Source organism: Lissotriton helveticus, chromosome 8 (assembly GCF_964261635.1).
Source record: "Lissotriton helveticus chromosome 8, aLisHel1.1, whole genome shotgun sequence".
Lineage (NCBI taxonomy): Eukaryota > Metazoa > Chordata > Amphibia > Caudata > Salamandridae > Lissotriton > Lissotriton helveticus.
This window is the reverse complement of record NC_136069.1, coordinates 944,503,239-944,523,541: the sequence shown is the minus strand read 5'-3', so window position 1 is coordinate 944,523,541 and position 20,303 is coordinate 944,503,239. Positions and strand designations below refer to the sequence as shown.

Genomic DNA, 20,303 nt, shown 5'->3' with positions numbered 1-20,303 from the left:
AATTTTTGATAGAAGGAGAATATCTCAAGTTGTGGATAATGAATTGCTGGACCTGAAACAATGCAATAGAGATCTGGTCTCGTACTTAGCACAATTCAACAAACTTGTGGTGGAAACAGACTGGCCAGAGAGCAAGCGAGCAGCAGTTTTCTACCACGGGTTGAAGGACGAGTTAAAAGACGCCTTGGCTGGAATCCCTAACAGACCCACAGAGATTTCTGCATTAGTGGATCTAGTGTTAGAGATCGACTTTCGGCAGGGAGAAAGAAAAGGAGAAAGAAGAAAAGAATTCAGACCAACGGTTCCAAGATTTGATCGTGTTAGATCGGAGAGTAGCCGAAGCAATGAAGGATCATCAGGGGTGGAACCTATGCAAATCGGCACTATACGAGGACCTTTGTCGAAAGAAGAAAAAGAGAAAAGACGGTAATTTGTGTATGTATTGTGGAGCTGGAGGTCATTTTGTCAGAAATTGCCCTAAGAAACCTAAGACAAGCTACAAGCCGAAGGAAAACTAATAGCACCACCTGTTGGAGGAGTTGAACAGGTGGGTGCGAGTCAGGAGAAAACTCCAGAAGAGCATAGAGTGGCTAACACCCTGCAGTCCGCGGCGCCTCATTTGAGTTTATCTATGGAAGTTAGATTCAGACATTTAGTCCTAACGGAAGTATCAGTAATGATAGACTCTGGAGCCGCGGGAAATTTCTGTGACCTCAAATGTGCACAGAAGAAGGGAATACAAGCCATTATGAAGAACAAGAGTGAACCTGTGCGAGCGGTGGATGGTACGAATTTATCTTCCCGTCCCATAATTAGTCATACCGAAGTGATTAGTCTGGTTTCAAATAATGGTCACGAAGAGAAAATTCAGTTTAACCTGATTGATGCTCCCCAGTTTGAATTAATCCTAGGTTTGCCTTGGCTCACTGAGCACAATCCGACAATAGATTGGAGTAATCGTACTATCAAGATTGATTCCAAGTATTGTACAGAGAACTGTTTTGGAAACAAGGAGAGAATGCAAGAAGTCAATCAGGCTCACTCACTGTGCTACAACAGAGGATCAGTATGTGTAATTAATGTGCCCGAGATTCCTGGGGAGTATGCGGAATTCCAAGACGTGTTTGACGAGGTGGAAGCTGAGCAACTACCCCCGCACAGGATCTATGACTGCAAAATTGAAATAGAACCTGGCTCTAATCTGCCCTGCAGTCGGGTGTATGCATTGACCGAAAAGGAACATCACCATCTCAAGGAGTATCTGGATAGGTACCTCGCCAATGGCTTCATATGACCCTCGCAATCCCCTGTCTCGTCACCTTTATTTTTTGTGCCGAACAAAGAAGGGGATTTGAGGACCTGTATCGATTATAGAGCAATCAACAGGATCACCAAAAAGAACAGGTATCCGTTGCCACTTATATCAGTGTTATATGACCAAGTGAAATGGGCACAGATATACACTAAGCTAGACCTGAGGGGGGCATACCATCTGGTCAGAATGCGAGAAGGAGGCGAATGGAAGACAGCTTTTAGAACCCGATTTGGATTGTTCGAATACCAGGTAATGCCCTACGGCCTTTGCAATGCCCCTGCGGCCTTTCAACATTTCATTAATGATGTACTGAAAGAATATATTGATCAATGTGCCATCGTTTATATAGACGACATTCTGATTTATTCCGATTCAGAAAAGGGGGTGGTGATGGACAGAGCATCTGAATTAAGCAGAACACTCATACCCAGTCAAAAGATCAGGGCTTGATCCATCACCGTTTTTTAGCTCACTGCACCATCCCAGTTCAGAACCTGGCTACATGCAAATTAGTCTGTCCCTGGCCCAGTGCATCATGGGAACAGGGCAGACCAAACTACCAAGCCAATTCTTTACTGGAAAGGAAACAAGCTTCCGGGGACCGGTTTCTGGCATTGCAGCCGTCTTCGGCCCGGCTTGCTTAAATCCTGATGGTGCAGTGAGCAGGGGACTCATGTCTGAGCATACCCTTCCACTCCTATAGTGGCCAAAACGATTCAGAAAAGGGGGTGTGATGGACAGAGCATCTGAATTAAGCAGAACACTCATACCCAGTCAAAAGATCAGGGCTTGATCCATCACCGTTTTTTAGCTCACTGCACCATCCCAGTTCAGAACCTGGCTACATGCAAATTAGTCTGTCCCTGGCCCAGTGCATTATGGGAACAGGGCAGACCAAACTACCAAGCCAATTCTTTACTGGAAAGGGAACAAGCTTCCGGGGACCGGTTTCTGGCATTCCAGCCGTCTTCGGCCCGGCTTGCTTGAATCCTGATGGTGCAGTGAGCAAGGGACTCATGTCTGAGCATACCCTTCCACTCCTATAGTGGCCAAAACGATTAGTTTCGTTTCAAAATGCTTTATTCGGTTTGTACAAGTACAACCATATAGCAACATACATAAATACAGTTTCAGATTCACATTTATGTAGGTTTAAAAATGATGAAACAATTTAAATTATATCAATATCTATACACCAAACCCATTTTCGTTATATTGTTATACAAAACATATCTCATTTGGGTACCAAAAAAAGGCCATATAGTCACTATAAACATTGTAACAGCAACTATTATAGTAAAAAAGGAGAAAAGTTTGTGCAAAGATGCTAATGTAAAGTGCAAAATACCAATCCTATCGTATACATATGGTACTTTCCGCATGTGCAAATATGCAATATAAAGTGCATAGCAAATAAATACATATGTAAACAGTTTAACTCAGGCGGTAAATTACACATAAAGTAGTACACGTTGATATTATAAAAATCATATTATAATTGATTTCCTTGATGACATACATTTTAAAATGTAGGTGGCCACATAATAACACACGTCTGGAGAAGCTAGATTAAACATCAGTTGCATCGCGGCTCTTGTATTGCACGTATTATGATTAAGAAACAGTTGCTTCAAGTAAAACTTTCTAAAACCAGTATAAAAATTGCAGAATAGTAAAAAGTGGCAAGTGCTCTGTTTGGATTTTCCATCGCATGGACAGGGACACGTCCCAGGTTTTTTTGCAATAGGAAATGCCACTAAGTGGTGAACTATTCCAAGCCTCAGACGCGCAAGAACAAAGCGGTGGGAATTAATACTAACAAATATAAGATAAGAGGGTAGACCTGTACTGAAATTATATTCCATATATAAATTAAACGTACTTTGCATTGCATACTTGTTCATTCTAGTCCCTTTTACATGGACCAGGTAAGTGGATTTGAGGTCACGCTTTGTTAAAATTGACTCTGTTAAAGTATCTTTAAAAATGTCCTGGGAAAAGAGGGTCTTGTACCAAAATTGTATATGTTTGAGCCAGGGAATATTGGAGTGACGATCAAGTTTAATACAATCCACAATTACTTCCTTTGTGAACCTTGTTTCATCTTTGGCCCATATAGATCCTCGCCATAGGGACAAGGGACGCAATGCAATCAAATCTGTAACATAGTTTAGGCCAAGCTCTCTGTGTGTAATCTCGCTAGAGGCCGCAGCAGGGAGGCATAATAATCGTTTTAAGTACTTGTTCTCCTCCCTCTGGATGGACAGTGCAATTTGGGGGTTATGACCCCATATCCCTGCTCCATACAGGGCAGAGGCCATACACCTTGAATTGTAGATGGAAATCATCTCACGAATTCTGCGACCCCCGAGTTTTGATGCAAATCTGAAAATGCAATTTACATTTCTGATCATTTTCAGATCCACACATGATTGTTCATTGGCCCATCTCCCATCTCCTGAAAAGGTGATGCCTAAATAACAAAAATTCCGAACGGCCTCAAGTTTTTCCCCATCTAGAAAGAATGCCTTATTTTTCCTCATTTTCTTTCCACAGGTCATAGTCATCGTCTTACCTTTGTTAATTTTAAGCTTTCTACCCTGAGTAAAAGTATAAAACCTGTCAATTAACTTTTGCAGTCCTTTCGCGGTCCTGGAAATCAGGACCGCGTCATCCGCGTATAAAAGGACGGGTATTTGCTTTCCATTAATTATCGGGGCATCGGCATTAGATTCACGTAAAAATTGATCAACATGATTGATAAAAAGGGAGAATAAAAGTGGGGCTAGCACACACCCTTGTCGGATTCCTCTTCCGATTTTAAAAAAGGGGGTACATTCGCCATCTGTACCAAATCTAACCTTACTTGAAAGATTACTATACATTCTGGCCAGGAGGTGAATGATTTCTACAGGTGCACCCATGGCAAGAAGTATTGGCCAGAGCAGTGCGTGTTCCACCAGATCGAATGCGGAACTTAAATCGGCAAAGCACATAAACAGATTACCTTCCTTGGCTTTCGTGTACTTGCCGATAATAAGTTCCAGGTTCACGCACTGCTCCATAGTTCCTAGGCCCCTTCGAAACCCATACTGGATAGGTGAGAGGATATTGTTGTCTTCTACCCAGGTTTCTAATCTCACCAGGAGAACGCGACTCAGAATCTTTAACGACGAGTCCAAAAGTGAAATTGGGCGATAATTTCGTGCTTCTGCCCTGGAGCCCTTTTTAAATAGTGGCACTATGATTGATTGTCCCCATGAGGTCGGTAACCTATCTTCAATTGCAGCATTAAAATAACGGGTCAGAATGGGGGCCCATAGGGTGATCTCAGATTTATAAAAATCCACGGGAACCCCATCGGGCCCAGGGGCTTTTCCCCCCTTGCTGTTCTCAATCGCCTCAATCACCTCACTCAGTGTCACAGTAAACAGTATTTTCTCCCATTTAAAACAAATAGCAATGTCGGTAGTTATAGTTAAAACATCAGGGTTAAAATCAGAAGTAAAATCAGAAGTAAAATCAGAGTTAAAAATCCCAGTAAAATGTGCTATCCAGGCCCGGCAACTGACGTGCGAAGTTAGTTCTGGAATGTTATCGTTCTTCAGAAACGGGCTATTAACAGTCTCCCAAAAAAGTTTATGATCTTTTGTATCTGCAGCCAAGTCTAGTTTTGCCCATGCCTCGTCCTGTAATTCCTTCTTCCTAGTTGAAAGTGCAGTTTTATAGTTGAGTCGCTCTTCCCTGATTTTACTAGCATCTCTTGGTATGGCATCTAATGATTTTTTTAGCTTTTTTAGTGACTGAGCACAATGTTCATCAAACCACACAGCCTTGACCTTCTTTGGTTTCCTATTACTGTGTAACAAAGATTTCTCAATCATTTTTGTAATGTTTAGGAAATTGGATAACAGGGTTCGCGGGCATGTATTAGAAGACAGACAGTACTCAACCTCACTGCTACATTTTCGGATTACATTGGCTACAAAATGAGTTGGGTCAACTTTTATCCATTTCGCCCTCATCCCATTTGGTCTTTCAGCCGCGATGTCATGGATTGGTTGACTATAGACATTCCTTTTGGGCCCCCATCCCAATAGATCCACAGTTACGCTATTATGATCACTTACTGATTGTTCGATTACCCACACATTAGAGTAAACTACGCAACAAGATATCATAATGTGGTCAATAAATGATTGACTGTTTCTTCCATGAAATGTTGGGCACGTAACATTATTTTTGTTCTTGTTACATTCTAAGAGATCCAGATCATATTTGGCTAAGAGGTTGTTTAATGTGCTGCCATAGTTGTTATGTGGGAAATGGTTATGTACACTAGTATCCCTTCCTGAGTACTCCTTCCTGTGGCCACAGGCCCCCTTAAGAGCATAATTGCATGTTTTAATATTGAAGTCTCCTACCCATAAGATTGCGGCTGATTTAGATGTTCTTGATAAAGTCACATCAATGGCCCGCTCTATGTCAAAAATAATCATTCCCCGTTTGGGCCCCACAATGTTATTGTAGAAATTTACAACTATTAAATCTCTACATCTACTATGGGCCATGCGCAAGACGGAAGCATGCTCCTCAACTACTACATGGTGGCTGACACTAAACTCCGTCAATGCGGTAGATACCAAGGTCACTAGTCCTCCCTTGGCTCTGCCAGCCTGGGATGCCACCGCCTTTACATTAAAAGAGGTGTATCCTTCGACATGTATATCATCCGTGTGCCAGGTTTCTTGCAGACAGATTATGTCGAAGCCCTGTTTAATTAAATCATCCCAGATGGGAGTAGTTACCTTAGAAGCTATCCCTGCTATGTTCCAGGTAATGGCCCTTAGGTTCTCTTCTAAGGTTACATGTGATGGGTCAACAATAGTTGTGGTTAAAGGTGTTAAAGGTGTTAACGGGATTTCCAGTTGGTTATCGCCAGTGCATATAATTACTTCTGTCAGGGTTGAGTCATTTAAGTTTGCTAAGGCAGTGACCATCGACCCGGGGGCCTCAGTGTCAGGCGGCTTAACAACATGAGTACCCCCTAGTCAATCGTTCTCATCTAGAGAGTTAAATATCTGGAATCTGTTAGCTGTTGGAACTGCATATTGATCATAAACGGCAATTCCTTGCCCAGATACGTTTGGGTTGTTAAAGTAATTGGGGTTTGGTGTTCTAATTAGATTCGGTAATTGCTGTGGTACATGATGGGTGCCATAATCGTAGGTGATCCTTGGGTGCTCAACTAGTTGTACTGGTGCCTGCTGTACAGGCAGGTGAGACATTTGTGTTGCTCTGGGGTGTTTAAAGTTCTGCACAGGAATTTTAAATCCCACCTGGTTCCTATAAAAGTAGTCCAGGGGGAACAAGGTGGTATTATAGTCGTTATCTGATGGGATCGGTGCATTCAAGATAGAGTCCCTTGCCCATTCAGTGGTCTTATAATTTATGATTACACAATCCCCACTTATTTCCTTTTTACTAGGTCCCACCCACCCTACCCTTTGGGTTGAGAGGATTTGACTTGCCCCTCTTAGGGGGAATCCGCAGTTGTGAGCAAGCCAGTACAAAACTTTGTTTTTTAATGTGTCGGCATTTTCAAATTGAGAGGGTTTAAGTTTCGGGACATTGGCAAGAATTGCCACAAATGGTCTGCTTTCTGGCGGGAGATTGATCACAGCGGGTATAGTATTGTTATAGTACCTATTTGCTGTAGGGTTCCCGTTTGCTGACACATAGCCCATTGCCTCACTTCCTCTTGCCCCATTAGGCCCTCTTTTAGCATTATCAGAACTATTGGTTTTAGGGTGGCCGAGCTTGCCAGTGACTGCCACGGAGGCCACATTTCTAGTGGGTATACCTGGTGTTTTTATTGTGTTACTAGTGGACGAATTGTCCTCGTTCCTCGGGGGTGCGTTCAAAGAACTTGGTATAACTTTTGTACCCAGATGTTCGAGGATTTCTAACTTAGCGAGGCCTAATTTCTCCAAGTTTTCCACTTTTTTACAGATCAACTCCAATTTGTCAGTTAGGGGGGCAATAAGGAGGTTCATGGCATCCCTAAAGTGACACATTAAGGACTCCCCATTAAGAGCAGTTGGGTTAAAGTTATCCCTTAGTCCTACATTTAATCTTGGCTGTGGTGGTGACGACTCACCACCGTTCGCCTGGTCTAGTGATGGTGATGTTACCTTCTTTTTCCTGCCCCTTAGTTTCACATACACACTACTTGGGGCCAATAATTTCCTATTGCGTGTGCGTCTAGATCTACAGTGGACAGAGCCATGGTCAGTCGTGCTGTCTACGTGACTGTTGTTAGGTTGGTCGGCTAAAGGGGTGGAATCTTCGATGTCACAGGGAATCAATACCGCACTGGCATTGAGCGCATTACTCAGCCCCAAAGCCCCAACCGGAGTATCGTTGGGTATCAAGTTAGGAGTTAGAGACAGACGACTTTCCCTATCTTTAAACACCGCAGGGTCTGTGAGATGGCCTTCCACTTGAATTACCTCAGCCCCAGGGAGACCTGTATAAGATTGCATTAATATGGAATCATTTGAGAGTGATGTTACATTTATATTATTTGTGTTATCTACAGTGAGATCTTCAGTTTGTGATGACTGTAAGATTACGCAATCACTGGGTGGTAAAGATAAACGTCTCTCAGTATTTTGAATGGCGTTAGCTACTACCACAATTGTCTGTTGTAGCATGCGGTCAATTGCAGTTAAAGATGGTAGTGGAGTTTTTACTGCAGCAGTGTTCCTTGTAACCGAGCGTGTGTGAATTGGCGTTTTTTTAACCATAGTCTTATCCTTAAGTTTAGGCTCCATACCCGCTGTTGACAGGGAGTTGTTTCCGGTTGGTTACAAGAGTGAATATTAGCACGTAGTAAAATCGACCAGGATTTGTGGCCCAGCCCAGGCTCCTTGGGCCTCTGAGGGCCACAGAGGGCCCGCCCTTTGCCCGGGCTTAGCCCCGGGCACGGCCCCGTGCGCGGTCCCGCGACGCGGTATGGCCAGCCCCTTTAATGGTGCCTCCGGGCGCTAAGCCTCAACGCGACTTCCGGGCCAGTCGCGGAGGCTTCTGGGGGCTGTAGTCTCTACTCCCTCGCTCTGCGGCAGTCCCGGTGTTCGAGGGCTGCGGCGGGGGGAGGAGACAGCTGGTACAGTTGCGAGCAGGCAGCAACGCCGGTCGGCAAAGACGAAGACACTCGAGTCCCCAGGCAAGGCTCAAACAGGTCGGGACCCCAGGCGGCGTGCAGGTAGGCTCACGCGCAATACACAACGGGCTTTGGCACAGTTACACCCGCTCCGCCACAAGGCCAGCCCCTTTAACGGTGCCTCCGGGCGCTAAGCCTCAACGCGACTTCCGGGCCAGTCGCGGAGGCTTCTGGGGGCTGTAGTCTCTACTCCCTCGCTCTGCGGCAGTCCCGGTGTTCGAGGGCTGCGGCGGGGGGAGGAGACAGCTGGTACAGTTGCGAGCAGGCAGCAACGCCGGTCGGCAAAGACGAAGACACTCGAGTCCCCAGGCAAGGCTCAAACAGGTCGGGACCCCAGGCGGCGTGCAGGTAGGCTCACGCGCAATACACAACGGGCTTTGGCACAGTTACCAAACCGGTTCAGAAAAGGGGGTGGTGATGGACAGAGCATCTGAATTAAGCAGAACACTCATACCCAGTCAAAAGATCAGGGCTTGATCCATCACTGTTTTTTAGCTCACTGCACCATCCCAGTTCAGAACCTGGCTACATGCAAATTAGTCTGTCCCTGGCCCAGTGCATCATGGGAACAGGGCAGACCAAACTACCAAGCCAATTCTTTACTGGAAAGGAAACAAGCTTCCGGGGACCGGTTTCTGGCATTGCAGCCGTCTTCAGCCCGGCTTGCTTGAATCCTGATGGTGCAGTGAGCAAGGGACTCATGTCTGAGCATACCCCTCCACTCCTATAGTGGCCAAAACGATTCAGAAAAGGGGGTGGTGATGGACAGAGCATCTGAATTAAGCAGAACACTCATACCCAGTCAAAAGATCAGGGCTTGATCCATCACCGTTTTTTTAGCTCACTGCACCATCCCAGTTCAGAACCTGGCTACATGCAAATTAGTCTGTCCCTGGCCCAGTGCATCATGGGAACAGGGCAGACCAAACTACCAAGCCAATTCTTAACTGGAAGGGAAACAAGCTTCCGGGGACCGGTTTCTGGCATTGCAGCCGTCTTCGGCCCGGCTTGCTTGAATCCTGATGGTGCAGTGAGCAAGGGACTCATGTCTGAGCATACCCTTCCACTCCTATAGTGGCCAAAATGATTCAGAAAAGGGGGTGGTGATGGACAGAGCATCTGAATTAAGCAGAACACTCATACCCAGTCAAAAGATCAGGGCTTGATCATCACCGTTTTTTAGCTCACTGCACCATCCCAGTTCAGAACCTGGCTACATGCAAATTAGTCTGTCCCTGGCCCAGTGCATCATGGGAACAGGGCAGACCAAACTACCAAGCCAATTCAGATGCTCTGTCCATCACCACCCCCTTTCTGAATCGTTTTGACCACTATAGGAGTGGCAGGGTATGCTCAGATGTGAGTCCCTTGCTCACTGCACCATCAGGATTCAAGCAAGCCGGGCCGAAGACGGCTGTAATGCCAGAAACCGGTCCCCGGAAGCTTGTTTCCTTTCCAGTAAAGAATTGGCTTGGTAGTTTTGTCTGCACTGTTCCCATGATGCACTGGGCCAGGGTCAGACTAATTTGCATATAGCCAGGTTCTGAACTGGGATGGTGCAGTGAGCTAAAAAACAGTGATGGATCAAGCCCTGATCTTTTGACTGGGTATGAGTGTTCTGTTTAACTCAGATGCTCTGTCCATCACCACCCCCTTTCTGAATCGTTTTGGCCACTATAGGAGTGGCAGGGTATGCTCAGATGTGAGTCCCTTGCTCACTGCACCATCAGGATTCAAGCACCCGGGCCGAAGACGGCTGTAATGCCAGAAACCGGTCCCCGGAAGCTTGTTTCCGTTCCAGTAAAGAATTGGCTTGGTAGTTTGGTCTGCCCTGTTCCCATGATGCACTGGGCCAGGGTCAGACTAATTTGCATATAGCCAGGTTCTGAACTGGGATGGTGCAGTGAGCTAAAAAACGGTGATGGATCAAGCCCTGATCTTTTGACTGGGTATGAGTGTTCTGTTTAACTCAGATGCTCTGTCCATCACCACCCCCTTTCTGAATCATTCTGATTTATTCCGCCACCAGAGAGAGAAACCAAGATCAAGTCCGAGGGGTCCTGCAGAAATTGAGAGAGAATCGGCTGTATGTCAAGTTGGAAAAATGTGCTTTCAATGTTACACAGGTGGAATTTTTGGGTTTCGTTATCTCCCCAACTGGCATACTCATGGATCAGCGGAAGATTGAAGCGGTGATCAATTGGAAGTCCCCTGTGAGCGTTAAAGAAGTTCAAAGCTTCATTGGATTCGCGAACTTCTATCGAAGGTTTATCAGCAAATTTTCCCACAAGACCCTGCCACTCACAAAGTTGCTCAAAAAAGGAATTCAATTTGATTGGACCACAGAAGCTGAAGAGGCCTTCAATCTGTTGAAGCAAGATTTCACCTCGGTTCCAATTCTTCAACATGCCGATCCTACCCAACCCTTTTATGTTGAGACTGACGCCTCAGACCAAGCAGTGGGAGGAGTCCTGTCCCAACGCAACAAGGTTTCAGGACAACTGCATCCAGTAGCTTACTGGTCAAGAAAACTGTCTCCAGCTGAATGCAACTATACTATCACCGGGAAGGAGTTATTAGCGATAAAAGACGCTTTTAAGGAATGGAGGCATCATCTCATGGGAGCCCAGCACCAGATAACGGTGTTTACAGACCATCGAAATTTAAAGTTCCTAAAGACCGCCAGAACGCTGACCCCAAGACAGTTGCGATGATCACTGTACTTCGCCGATTATGATTTTGTAATTACCTATCGGCCAGGTGCACAGAATGGTAAAGCAGACGCCTTGTCCAGGATTGATACCGAAGGTCAAAAAATGCCACTGGAAAACCAATCAATCATTCCAAAAGAGAAAATAATAGAGGTTACCACCTCAATTGGCTTAGAAAACAGCATTTCGGAAGTGATGAGTACTGAAGAGATGGAAGAATGGATTAAAGGAGAGGAAGGTAGAAAGATCATTCGGCAACTTCCATATTATCTGGGCAGCTTATATATTCCCACTAAGGAGTTACAGGAACAAATTATGCAAGAGTGTCATGACGCAAAACTGGCTGGACACAAGGGAGAAGCGAAAACCAAGGAACTGATCAAGCGGCATTACTGGTGGCCGGGAATGGCCAAGGATATAGAGAATTACGTCAAAACTTGCGAGATCTGTGCTCAGGGAAAATCTGAATGCAGGCTGCGAAGGGGTTGTTACAACCTTTGCCCACACCACCCTATCCTTGGCACACAATCACATTAGATCGCATCACTGATTTACCACTCAGTCAGGGATACAACACCATTCTGGTAGTGGTAGATTCCTTTTCAAAGATGGCACATTACACAGCTTTACGAGGCCTACCTTCAGCTAAACAGTTAGCTACTCACTTTAGTACTGAAATAGTAAAAACCCATGGAATACCCAAGATTGTGATTTCGGATCGAGGTCCGCAGTTCATTTCTCACTTTTGGAAATCTTTTATGGAAAGTTTAGGGACTGAGGTGAGATTCTCCACCAGTTACCATCCTGAGACCGATGGTCAAACAGAGAGGGTGAACCAGGAATTGGAACAATATTGAAGACTGTTCCTTTTAAAACAGGATGGAAACTGGTCAGAGTATTTATGGGCAGCAGAGTTTGCTTATAATAATGCTAAGAACGTCTCCACAGGCTTGTCTCCCTTCTATATGAATTATGGGAGGCATCCAAACTCCACCCTAACACAAGTTGATATCTCAGTGCCAGCAGTAAAAGACATAGTGTCCCACCTAGAGTCAATTCATCAAGAAGCAAGAGAAAGTTTGAAGGTAGCGAAGGAGAAATATAAGAACTATGCAGACAAGAAAAGACGAGAGGGTCCCGTCTTGGAGGCAGGAGATAAGGTCTGGTTGAGTACTAAGAATCTGAGACTGAAAGGAAACCGAAAGTTTCAGCCCCGATACATCGGTCCTTATCCAATAGAGAAAAAGATCAATCCAGTGACTTATCGACTTATTTTACCACCAAGACTTAAAATTCACCCAGTTTTTCATGTCTCATTACTAAAGAAGGCCCCAACCAGTTTGCGAAAGACACTGCCACCAAGGCCCTTAAACTTAGAAACGGGAACTGAGTATGAAGTCAAAGAAATACTCGATTCAAAATACTCTAGAGGACAATTGTACTACCTAGTAGACTGGAAAGGTTATGGTCTCGAAGAACGGTCTTGGGAGAGAGATGAGGATGTCCATGCGCCAAGATTGGTCAAAATTTTTCATCAACGATTCCCCGCAAAACCAAGATGGAAAGGATCTACCTTGTTGGGGGGTACAGTCAGAACCCTCAGCCAACAGTTTGCAACTGTCTCACACCAACTGCATTATCGAACCCAAAAGAACCCGGTAGGGGGTTCATGGGCTGAATGCGTGCGCAAGCGGAACTCCAACATGGCCGGAGAGTCGGAGTTCAGGTTTGCGGTCTAGTGTTTTCTCAACCATAGAGTGCTGAATCCTGGTGAGGCGCGCTCTCGCAGGAATCTGCGCACTTCACCTGCGCTACAACCGTGTGAGGAGAGAAGTTAGTGAGTTCCGTGTTCTAAGTAAAACTGCGACATTAGAAATTCCGTTCAAGTGTTTTAATAATCACTCGTTTCGTTTGTAATGAATCCTAGATAAATATTAGAGCCTGAAATAGTTGAAGTAATTCCGTTAGAAGCGCAAAAGGAAAGCCGGAAACTATTTTCGTCAGCGGAGGCAGCCGAGACTTGACAGCTGTTCGACCACATTCCAGCCTGAGAGGACGAGTGGAAAATAAACCGGCAACCCGAGATCTTTGCATGAGAAAACCAGAGGGGAAAAGACTGAAGATAAGTGATAACGAATTATAAAGACATAGAAAGACATTAATGAAAAGGTGTAAAAAGTGTTACTTACCTGATTAAAAACTTGTAACGATACAATCAGCTAGAAGGTCTCCCAACACAGGAACCGATGTAGAGAGACTCCTAGAAGAAATAAAGCAACACATTAGTCCAGAATAAAGCCAGGAGGCAGGCGTCAAGCTAAAAGAGAAATAAAAATAAAACGCAGGAAGTCAGAAAAGTAAAACAGTACATAAATAGGAGTAGTGTAGGCTGATAAATAATTTACTAAGAGATTGTATGTTGTAATCCACAGTAAAGAAAAAGATTGACAGCAGAGAGAATAAGGCAATTAGGATAAAGGCACTGGAGGACAGGAAAAAAGTGAGTGAAGTTAAACAGTATCATAATAAACCCGGAATAGTTAGTGAGTAGAAGAAAGAACTAATGACATATAACCTAATTGTGCTTGCAGGAAATAACATACCAAAAGATTCAGTCCTTCTGAGCCAGAATAAAGAAAAGATAGAAGAGAGGGCAAGACTCTTGGAAATAAATGGTAGGTGAGGAACAGGAGGGGAAGAGAGTAGAAGTAGGAAGAGCTGAGTAGAATCAAAGTTAATTGTGATCTTTCTCTACAGGGTTCACTGTAGTAGCGGTCTGCGGGTCGGACTGGCGAGAGGAACCAGCCAAGAAAGTCTCTTCTTGTTTTTTTTTATTTTATCCAATTCCCCCTTCCCCCCTGAGATAACGGGTTAGAGACTTGATAACATTGAGCTTTGAGTTGTTAGCCAAGGAGGATTCGAGAGCCAGCATCTCTGTTCCTGTGCAGTATACCACGAGTATCCTTTAAGGTTTTAGTAGATCTGACACTTGGTTTCGGTGTCTTAATCTTTTTACCCTGAATATTTTTGATAAAGAACCCTTTCAGCCCGTTAAATAAATCAGTATGAACTCCCAGTATGGTATCATTAAGCACTACCTGGGATTCACAGCCACAAGTTTAGCCACAGACTTGGAAACCATAGCCCTGATCTGTTTGACATCCCTGTCGTTGGCAACTATCTGTGGCCACCAAACCCTTCTTAAATCATTGGCAGTAGTTAAAATGTTAGGACAAACAGCTTCTTCCTGAGCGGGGGTACAAGTAAAGCTTTTATCATCTATTTTGCAAACCAAGGGATTATGATCACTTTCAGGTCTGCTCTGTACCGCCATGTATAGGATAAGCGGCCACAATTCCACGTTAACCAAAATATAGTCAATGCGGCTTTCTGACCTACCATTGTCAAATGTCACGGCACCGTGTCTATCGGACAATGTCCTGCCATTAACCACCCTCATGCCCTGTTCCAGGCACAGCCCCTTTAGTTGTAGGGCAGCCTCAGACCATTTCCTTATGGGAGTAAGGTCCAGAGGGGGGATCCCCCAAACGGTATCTGCGTCTTCGCTAAGGCTACCATCATCTATGCCCAGGGGTTCGAAGGTGGTATTAAAATCACCAGCAACAATATGTCTACTAGAATTAACATCCTGAATCAGGTGGTTTTCTAAGATTGTGATGACGCCCGAACTCCTGCCACCCGGTAGTCCCCTTGAATAGACATTGTAGATGGTTATATCAAGGCCTTTGGATGAACTGACCCTAAGGGCCAAGATATCTGGGCTATGTATATAAACCTCGTCTATCCTTACGCCCTCGGTTTGGCGAACCCAACAAGTCAGACCCCCAACGGGTCTTCCTCTTTCACCCCTTATAGCTGCTTTGAAGAAGTTTAAGTAGCCAACGTGGAAGACTCCTTCAACAGACCATGTCTCCTGGAAAGCCCAAATATCTGTGCCCTCTATAAATTTGCACCATTCCGGTGACACATTTTTTGCTTCAAGGCCTGCGTTATTCCAGGAAGACAGTGTCAAGGCCTGCCTCAATGGGAGTGTGTCAATATTTCCAATAGAGGGCTGTATATTATCCATGCTCACTTTCGTAATCAGCGGGTTGTCTGAAATACATATAATATTATGTGGATCGGACTCCGGGGCATTAGTTACAATCCTCCCTGTACTACCTATAGACCCACTCCCTAAACCCCTTGTCGGTGTTTCCCGGCCTGAGGAACACCCGCTTCTCAATGGGCTAGTGATATTGCTTGGGTGATTCTCCAATACCAGCAGATTAACCTCCCTATCAATTACCTGTTTATGCGTGACAATGCATTTCAGTGCAGTGATGAGGGATCACCACACTGAAATGCGTTAGCGTCACGTCTGATGCATGATACTTGGCAGGACTGCTCCACAGGAACCACAGTCACCCCCAGGGCCCATCCACAGTACTGGCAGCAAACTCACAGCCCTCGCCCCAAGGCCAGACTGAGACGGGGGTGCATCCGCGTATGTCAGCAGACGCCCTCTCCACTGAACACCTCCCAAGACAGCAGCTCGTCATACAGAATCTGCACTGTGGGCAGGGCGGCGGGATCAACAGACCGCCCGCACGGCCTAACAGTGCAGTTGCAGGCTCCCTAGTTGTGCAGGCGGGGCTGGGGGGGTCCGCACACTGTGCCTCTGCTAGGCCCCCGGGAGGTGGAAGTCGCCACGACCGTGCCCAGCGAAGGAAACCTCCCAGCAACCCCCGCCGCACCTCCCGCTGCAGCAAACAGGCCAGGCAGAGCCGCTGACGGTAGGCTGCAGGACCGAGCTGCCCAAGAAGTCCACAGGGGGCCGCACCCGCTCCGGTGCAGCCCGTGGTGACAGCGCCAGTCTACTAGCTTTCGTCATGCGCTTACCAGGCAGAGAGGCGCATAGAGCGAGGCAGTTGAAGTCCTCCACTGCCACGGGTCCCGGCCAGGATGTCAGGTGTCTGAGGCACCTCCCCCTCATCCCAGCACGGCAGCCGCTCTGCTACTCAAGGCCGGGGATGCAGTCGTCCCACTGGAGGTCTGGCCACTTCAGATCCCGGCGACGGCTGGGGCCTCAGAGCGTCGGCTCACCAATGAAGGCCGTCGAAGAGTCCTGTCTGGAAGGCTGGTGCTGTGGGCCAAGGAAGATGAGGCTGGCTCAGCTCGCGCCAAACCCACGTTTCCGGCAACTATCAGACCGCTGCGTGTGCTCGTGTGAGAGGGCCCGGGCTGCCGCAGTCCAGGCCCTTGGAAGCCGGAGTCTGAGGAAGGGTAGATCAGACACGCAGGACTGCCGCAAACGACTCCCTGCTGCTAGCGCTCACCAGCGGGAGCACCTCAGGGGCCTCAGGGCTGACAGAGGCTAATTCAAAAAACAAAACAATCTGCCCCTTCAAATATATATGAAGGCTCTACTTGAGTCCTGTGATGAGATTCGCAGTAGTAAGCTCACTGAAACCAGAGACAAAATCAACTCATTATAGAAAAATATCATTAGTTTATTTCTTTTCTTTAGTATAAATATATGTTTTTTCCAAAACAACAAGGAAAAATAGAAAAAACATAACAATGATAAAACACACAGGAATAACATCCCACACACCCCTACATACATTCAATCAGTCTTCACAGCAAGCGCACACATTCTTTAAGCATCCAGAAATTCAATTAGTTCACACATACTCATCCATTCTTCAATCATCCAATACACATCATGCTTCAGTAGTCAGATGTTGTGCATAAAGTTGCATCCTGGATAGTCTCCAAACAGAAGATAGGAGACTAGATGACCATCCAGCAGGACAGACTCAAAACGCCAACGCGCGTTTCGGTGCTAGGCCAGGTCTAAGGCCACACCTTCGTCAGGGCACACAGAAGAGAGGGGGGGGGGAATAAGTAAAAGCATGTTTTTAATGTACATACAATTTTTCTAGATAGATGTTCTCTAACTGTTACCTAACAATTATTTAAGGATAGTTCTGTACCATAGAAACATCACAATTATGCCATAGTTCTGGTTGAGACAGTGAGCTTAAATACTGCATAGTACATAAATGCTATGAGTTCCCAAAGAACAAAAAGGAAACCCCCAAGACCACACGTATAACATAAACAGACACTTTTACCAATATCATTACCAACAAATAAAAAAGGTACTACAAAGTTCCAACATTACATTTCACAAACTTCACGACGACAGGTATAAATAAAAAGAAGAACGTTTCGTGGGGGTTTACTAACTCAATACGGGGGTGGTCAATCCCGAAAATGATTCTAAGTATTCAAGGGGAAAGGGTTGAAGTCAATACCTACTCGAATGAACGTGTTCACTTTCAAGGTTTCCTGGCGAGACTCCACTTTTGACGTTCTGCACACCTCTAGCCCTTAAGGTAGTACGACGGCAAACAGGGAGTTTTGAAGGTAAGTATTCTGTGGGGGGAACATGAAACATGCGCCGTGTTCTCAGAGATCAACATAAATAATCTACAACCAGCGGTATGAACCTCGTTCTAGCCAGTCTAAATCTATTTAGCCCCATAGAATATACTTACCAGAACGATCGGGCAAAACCGACTCATGGACGGTTTTCAAACAAGGAATGCGCACCCACTCCAAAGTGGTGACAGCAACCTTCCACTCGATCTCAACAAAAAAGAGAACCAGATCCGGGACTTCAAGGTCTGCAAATAATATATAAAGAGTGTAAGAACAACAATAACCATTTGGTTCGCGGCTCATTGCCTCCACCCAAGATGATGCGACAAACTGGAGTCTTGGGACTGCCACCTATTGAGGGCAATCACCGCTGCGGAACATGCCAAGTCTGTCCCCATGCCATGGTAGGAAGTTCTTTGGCAATTGACAACCGCATTATCAAGTTGAGCGAAATGAGCAACTGTCGCTCATCGAATGTGGTGTATGTCATATTATGCCCCTGTGGGCTCCCATACGTGGGCGAGACTGGCCGGGAATGCCGTTTTTGTATCGGCGAACATAAGTCAAATATCAGAAGTTTGAAAAGTGGGGCTCCACTTGTCCAACATTGGACCAGTGCCAAACACAATGAGCTTGATCTCAAATGGTCAATATTGGAGAAAGTACGCACTATACCAGGGAAGGATATGACCGCCCTTAGAAAGAAAAGGGAGGTTTTCTGGATTTTCCTCCTTAATGCAACTAAAAAGGGCCTCAATGAACATTGTCCCTGGGAAAATGCGATCTTATGAGACCGTTACTTGAATGGTCGTTGTCCTCCTGAATTGTGTCCAGTGTTTGGAGTACATTCCTTCTTGTGCCTGTTACCACTATCTCCTCATGGAGCTTGATAGTTTCGAGTAGTTTCATCTTTGTGTGTTCGCCCGTTTGTTCCGGGTTTCGATACATCTTTTACTTTGTTTTCGGAGAGGTCTCATGGGATTTCATCTCTATTTCATCTTTATGTCATTTGAGCCTCTCTGTCGGATTGTTTATGTATTTATTTTTTTACGGCCGGCTGTCTCATACGTAGTTTATTTTTATCCATCCCGGATTTAGAATTTTGGTCTTTGGGCGTATTCTAAAGATCCCTGAATTGCCCTTTGAAAATGAGAGCAGCTATGTGCGGGATTGATAGATTTTAAATACTCGTATGCCTGTCCAGTTCTAATTTCATTTGAGTCTGATGTTTGGATCTGACTCGTGTTTTACTAGTGCCTATATCACCGTTCAGATCCACTCCAGATTTTACTCATTCCCCACCGTGGTTTTACTACACACTAGCCCTTTGATTGGAGTAGGTCTTCACACAGGAATTATAAAAACCCAGCGGTGTTTAATGTCCGTCACCCTCGGGTTTGTTGGTTCGAACGTCTCACTGCACGTCGGAACGGTCCGTAATTCCTGGGATGTCTCAACGGCTTTAAGGTAAAGAAACCTTTTCCATCCTGTTACCCTGGGGCCCACCTTTCGTTATGAGCGGGGGCTCTAGGATGTGTCAGGTCATCTATGAAACCTTCCGGGTCCCGTGGGAAGGTTGGGGACCTGTGGGTGGACGGTTCTAAGTTAGATTAGCGATGGGAGAACCTTGCCATTGTAGCTTTCAAGTTCGCCTGGCCATTACACAACGAACGGGTGTGATTTTTAACCTCCCTCGATCCATTCTTGGTCGGATATTCACGACGTAGTTTTGAAGGGAGAGCCCCGGTTTTCTTTTTAGGAAATTGCACCGACACGCCAGTTAATATAGCCTTATAGCCCGCTGTAGAGGGCTATACCGGCTATTAAAGGCCCTCTCCAGCGTTAAAGGCCCCGAGCCGAAGGCGAGGGACTTTAATAGCGGTATAGCCCATCTACGAAGGGCTATAAGGCTATTAGAACATTCTGTCACTAGAGTACAGAATGTTCTAACAAAAAAAACAAAGCCTTTTGGGAGCGTAAGGGGATTGGAATCCCCTCAGGTTCCCTGAAGCCTTTGTTCACAGCCAGAGCTGTGAACAAAGAAACATTGGAATGTTGGAGCTCCAGGCTTATACCAGCCATTATACGCCCAGAGCACTCCATTGTTTTCAATGGAGCTCCCAACATTCCAATGTTCTAATTAGTAATCAGTGACTAGTTAAGTACAGCCTCCCGCTCATATCGCTCGTGTTTTGGTTTCAACCCTCTGCATTTTGTTTGTTTTTTCCACCTATAGAAGCTGATTGAAAGAGTGAAAAACTGTCCCATCTGGCATCTCTGAGCGTGCACACGACCACAAAATACCCCCAGGTAACTTATCAATCCGCTTATGTTTATGGCACGATTTTTATTTAAATTACCTCGAGGCGTTTAAACGCTCTTCTCCTCACATTTGGAGCTACTCATATCTTCGACTAGAATGGGTTTGTGTCCCTAATTGAGAGTTGTGAAATCGATGTTTCCGCATCTTGGGTGAAGTTTCTTTAAAAGCCTTACTCTATGCTCACCCCATGAAAGCCTGCTCACTCTGATGTTTAAATTGTTTGGGGAACGCATTTACTTGCCATTTGGGCGTTTCTTGTTGTTCTTACACTATTTATAT

The 20,303-nt window shown here is 45.5% G+C and overlaps 1 long non-coding RNA gene across 1 annotated transcript in view; it reads left to right on the top strand.

Annotated features, from left to right (window-relative positions):
* Window positions 1-20,303, top strand: part of LOC144771825 (uncharacterized) — a 67,381-nt gene that overhangs the window by 7,190 nt on the left and 39,888 nt on the right. The window contains exon 2 of the long non-coding RNA XR_013599494.1: window positions 19,938-20,011. This is a non-coding gene — a long non-coding RNA (uncharacterized LOC144771825). The remainder of the gene's footprint in view (window positions 1-19,937; window positions 20,012-20,303) is intronic.